Below are 5,382 nucleotides of genomic sequence, written 5' to 3'. Positions count from 1 at the left end.
AGGGAGGGAGGGGGCGGTGCGCGATGGGGAAGGGAGGGGAAGGAGTGCCGGCGGGGTGGGAGGGGGCGGCGCGCTAGAGGAGGATTTGGGGATTGGGAGGGAGGTGGTGGGTTCGGTCGCCGTCGCTCCTATATAGGGCCGAAGGGTAACAGAATATTATTTTGTTACTAGTAACAGAATAGCCCTGTCCTATATATATATATATATATATATATATATAAGTGTGAGTGTAGAATAGCTTATTCTACACCCTCTAGTAATTCTATCACTAGTAGAAAAAGGATCAAACGTGAAGCACATTAGTGCCGATTTGAATTTGAGCCGGCACTAATGTGTGCATTAGTGCCGGTTCCAACGGCTAGCCGGCCGCTCTCATTAGTACCGGTTCGTGGCGAACCTTTAGCACCGGTTCGTGCCACGAAGCGGTACTAAAGTGAGTGGTGGCAGGATGTTGTCAGCCCGGGGCCCCTCCATCACCTTTAGTATCGGGTTGTATCACGATCCGGTACTAAAGGTCGTCCTACATAGATCCTTCGTCCACCCGAACTCGCTCTGTTCTTCCCCTTTCCCCTGTCCTCTCTATTCTTTTCCCTCTTCCTCTCAAGCTCATCACACATTTTTCCCAAAATTTGTTAAGATTTAAAGGCCCCCATCCATTCAAATGATCATAAAGGTTAGAAACTTTGTCCTTTCATCTCTCATTGCTAGATTAGCTTGTGCAATGCTTTATATAGTGATTGATTTTTGAGTTTAGTAATTTGGGAGGAATTATATATATGTGCTAGTATTTGATTTATATGCAAGGTCAAAAATAACACTTAGTTTGCATATGTAGGCGTGGTTTACTTAGTACCTTCTAAATCTCTGTCGTAACCACCGTTGATCGCTCGCAACGTCCCGTCGCCGGCACCACCTTGTGGTGAGCCTCTTGTTCATGAAGTTTTATATAAAAAATTGATGTTTGTGTGATTTGGATATATAGTTACTCGTATAATTATCTTACCCATACATTGTTTGTTATACATAGTGCCATGGTTTTGATATCCGTCCCCGTCGGCCCTCGTCCGGGTTATGATTCGGATGTGGTATATTCACTTTTAAAACTATTCATTGCATTTCGTGTTTATGACAAATTATGCCCATCAAGTTGACATAGATATTTGTATGTAGGAGGTAGTTCAACCGGAAATTCCAACCGACCCTATTGTCGAGAGGTTAAATTTAGTTGAAAGAGAAAACGAGGATTTGAAGGAAAAATTGAAAAGAATTGAGGGGGAGAAGATGGAATTGGAGTTGCATGTTGCCGATGTCGTCGATGATCACAAGATTAATATGGAGAAAATGCGCTTGAAGATTAGAAAGATTAGAAAATATGTCATTCATAGTGAGGCTTGGTATCATTATGCTGTTGGATCAATTGTTACCTTAGTTGCAATCTTGATCGCATTTGTTGTTGCATTTAAATTCTTTAGCTAGAGAGTAATTTGTTTGTTGCATTTAAGTGTTGTATGATCTTTATGTATGAACTTTATGTATTGTATTAATTTGGTGTTTTCGGTGCTGTGTATTGAAGATGAGCCGACAATGGATGTATGATGACCGATGTTGTCCCGAGTTCATTAATGGCGTGCGTACTTTTCTGCTTGCGGCTGAGGCAAACAAGCGGGTGGATGGTTTTATGCCTTGTCTATGTGCTGGCTGTAAGAATGATCATAATTACTCTACGTCAAGAACCATTCATGTCCATCTGTTTGAGTCCGGTTTCATGCCCCACTATAATGTTTGGACCAAGCATGGAGAAAGAGGGGTTATGATGGAAGACAATGAAGAAGAAGAGGCCGACGACAGCTATCCTGGCCATGGGTTCCCTGAATACGATGATACAACAGTGAGAGAAGATGCCGAGCCAGTAATGCGTGAAGAAGCTAAGCCGGCAATGCGGGAAGAAGCTGAAGAAGAGGCATCGGATGAGCCCGTTGATGATCTAGGCCGGGCCATTGCCGATGCAACGAGAAACTGCGCAAGTGATTTGGAGAAGAAGAAGTTGCAGCGCATGTTAGAGGATCACAAAAAATTGTTGTACCCGAATTGCGCAGGTGACAAGAAAAAGCTGGGCACCACACTGGAATTGCTACAATGGAAGGCAGAGAATGCTGTATCTGACAAGGGATTTGGAAAGTTGCTGGTAATGATAAAGAATATGCTTCCAAAGGATAACGAATTGCCCGAGAGTATGTACGAAGCAAAGAAGGCTGTCTGCCCTCTAGGGTTAGAGGTGCAGAAGATACATGCATGCCCTAATGATTGCATCCTCTACCGCGGTGAGTACGAGGATTTGAACACTTGCCCAGTATGCGGTGCATTGCGCTATAAGATCAGCCGCGATGACCCTGGTGACGTCGAGGGCGAGCGCCCCAGGAAGAAGATTCCTACCAAGGTGATGTGGTATGCTCCTATAATACCATGGTTGAAACGTTTGTTCCAAAACAAAGAGCATGCCAAGGCGATGCGATGGCACAGAGAAGACCGTAAGAAAGACGGAAAGTTGAGAGTACCCGCTGACGGGTCGCAGTGGAGAAAAATCAAAAGAAAGTACGGGAAGGAGCTTGCAGATGACGCAAGGAACGTATGGTTTGGTCTAAGCGTAGATGGCATTAATCCTTTTGGGGAGCAGAGCAGCAACCATAGCACCTGGCTTGTGACTCTATGTTTGTATAACCTTCCTCCTTAGTTGTGCATGAAGCGGAAGTTCATTATGATGCCAGTGCTCATCCAAGGCCCTAAGCAACCCGGCAATGACATTGATGTGTACCTAAGGCCATTAGTTGAAGAACTCTTACAACTGTGGAATGGAACAAGTGTACGTGCGTGGGATGAGCACATGGGGGAAGAATTTGACCTAAAGGCGTTGCTGTTCGTGACCATCAATGATTGGCCTGCTCTCAGTAACCTTTCAGGACAGACAAGCTGTCAGGACCCCGACTCGATGTCACATCGATCTAGCTGGTAACACCTCATATCACTTTGCGGCCTCACGCACGGTATCCCCACGGGTGTCGTCTTACCTTTTTCCCGGGACCGTTTGCGTCTTTTGGCTCACGTATATGATAGTGTCGCTAGCATCCATATGATAAAGAGCCCGGGCTGACATGACTAGTCGTAAACCCAAAGTGGCACAGACTTACAGGGATAGGCATCCATGACCCAGCTTCGAACGTGTCGGTCATCAGCAAGTGGGTCCGGGCTGTAGCACTGGGCTAGCAGGACTCCGGTAAACCGGGCTGTAGCGGGCTAACAGGACTCCGGTACTCAAAGCGTGACATTTCCCCGAAGGGACAGACACAGGAACGAAGAAGGACACATGCCGGCCAGCCTAAGTGTTCCAGAGCAGTAGCAAGCTACCATGGCTCAGCGGTAACACTAGGAGACATTTCCCGGTAAGAGAGGCTACTAAAGATAAACAACTAGATAGTCAGATCCCACACATACCAAGCATTTCAATCATACACACAATATGCTCGATATGCGCAAATACAACGAAGCATCACAACATGACTCTACGACACAAGTACTTTATTTAAGGCTCAGGGAGCCATACACAACATACACAAAGGTACGGGTCTCACGACCCAACATACAAGACATACAGTCATACAAGCCAACAACGGAAGTAACTTGTCTGAGTACAGACAACTAGTAAAATAAAAGAGGCTTGGAAAGCCTGGCTATACTATGTGGTCCTTCACAAGCTCAGGGTCACCACCTGGGTCTTTAGCCTACTCGTTGATGTCAACGTCTACATAGAACCCATCAGAAGGGGTTGCAGCGTCTTCTGTAAAAATGTAGTTTATAGCAACATGAGTACAAAGGTACTCAGCAAGACTTACATCAGATCCTACATACATGCATAGTATCAAGAAGGGTTGGTGGAGTTATTGCAGCAAGCCAGCTTTGACTCTTGGCTAGACTATCCTACGATACTCCATTTGAAACAGTTTTGCGCACACGAGTCCACTACTCACCACTTCAATACACTACCGAGGATCCACCTCCGTCTTCCTACGGAAGAGCCATCCTCGGCACTCACACTTATCTTGAGGCTTTTAGTAGTTTCCATTTACTTGTCTATGAACTGTATAGGCAACCAAGTAGTCCTTTACCGCGGACGCGGCTATTCGAATAGATCATGTTAACCCTGCAGGGGGTACTTCTTCATACACGCTCTCACCACTTACCGTCGTTTACACGACATGTACTCGGCAACCTTCAAGCGGAAGCCCAACGTGGGTGTCGGCCACGACCTACCTAATCACCTAAGCCTCCAGTCCAGGTTTATCGCCTATTCAGGTTCCATCCGCAGGGAGTCCGGCCGAGGTTTCCCATACGGCCCCGAACGATGTGAACAGGGTTCCCGAGATACCTAACGGGTATTTGGTACACCCGGCCACGTACCTACCGCATCACAGCCCACCCCTACGGTCAGCGCTGTCCACGGCCTCCAGTAGGCTACAAACACCAGAAACTACTTGCAACTCCTGGACGGAGAACTAGGGTGAATAAGAAGTCGAGAGGGTCCATTGGTTTCGGGCCCAATGCATGGTAGTAGCTGATTCTTAAATCACACATACAGATCTCAGTGCTTAAGGTCGGCTTCAATGAAACAACCCACCATGTACTCCTACATGGCCTCTCATCGATACCTTTACCAAATCGTGTTCACCACACCACTCTCATTACCGACATAAACATTTCACTCTAGCCCATCCCCCAGATGAACCAGACCTGACACGACTCTAAGCATAGCAGGCATAGCAAGGTAGGAACAACACATACATATGGCTCAATCAACTCCTACACATGCTAGTGGGTTTCATCTAGTTACTGTGGCAATGACAGGTCATGCAGAGGAAATGGGTTCAACTACCATAGCACACAGCAGTTTGAATCGCGTTGTCTTAATGCAGTAAAAGAGAGCAGGAGCGAGAACATGGGATTGTATCGATATGATCAAATGGTTGGTTGCTTGCCTGATGGTTCGATGCACGGATACGGTTCTTCGCTAGGGTAATCAGGGTACTCCTCGGGAACAGAACCTGTCGCAAAGGACATCGATACACCACATTACCAAACAATATGCAACAATATGATGCATGCATGAAACATGGCAATATGAGTGTGTTGGGCTAATGCAACTAAAGCCAGAAGGATTTGAACAAATTTGAATCAAAGATTCAAATTTTAAATTCAAATATGGCCTTTTAAAGTGCTTTTTCTTGTTCTGTTTAAAACATCAATTTAACTTGTTTGATCATGCATGAAAATAGTACAGATGGATAGATTGGATTTTTCTGATCATTTTTCATATATAATTTGTCCAATTTG

Source organism: Triticum aestivum, chromosome 7A (assembly GCF_018294505.1).
Source record: "Triticum aestivum cultivar Chinese Spring chromosome 7A, IWGSC CS RefSeq v2.1, whole genome shotgun sequence".
Taxonomy (NCBI): Eukaryota; Viridiplantae; Streptophyta; class Magnoliopsida; order Poales; family Poaceae; genus Triticum; species Triticum aestivum.
The sequence above is the reverse complement of the archived record's forward strand: the minus strand, read 5'-3'. Positions refer to the sequence as shown.